This window comes from Pteropus vampyrus, unplaced genomic scaffold (assembly GCF_000151845.1).
Source record: "Pteropus vampyrus isolate Shadow unplaced genomic scaffold, Pvam_2.0 Scaffold482, whole genome shotgun sequence".
In the NCBI taxonomy this organism is placed as follows: Eukaryota; Metazoa; Chordata; class Mammalia; order Chiroptera; family Pteropodidae; genus Pteropus; species Pteropus vampyrus.
Window position 1 is genome coordinate 850,372 of NW_011889263.1, and position 506 is coordinate 850,877.

Genomic DNA, 506 nt, shown 5'->3' on the forward strand with positions numbered 1-506 from the left:
AATGTGCAGATCAACCCTGCGGCCAAGCCAGGAGGACACCTTCAAAACAAAGGATGATTTCTGCTGGGATTGCTGACAGCCCATTCTGCACACCTGTGAAGGGAAAACAGAACAACATGGTCATTCCCTCTGGCTAAAACCATGGGGAACCTAGGGAGTAAAGTCTGAGACCGGCCAGCAGGCCTTTCACTCTACATATTCTTACCTCAGTGTATGTCCATATCAAAGGAAATGGGAACTAAAGAACAACATATAAAATGAATTCCCTGAACACTCAGGGTTCTACTCAGTGTCTTTTCTCTGTCTCTGCCTCTGAGAGGAGACCACACTCTGTCTGTAGAGTGTCACCCCTTTTTTAATAAACTTTCCTTTTGACTCTAACTTTGGCGGATGTGTCGAATTCTTTCTTCACTCTCTGCCAAAGGACCCTCTTCTTTTCAGCGCAGGGCTTGGTCTCCCCGTCCCTTGGGGAAATTTGCCCTGTCCTGCATCAATACTAAACCTTA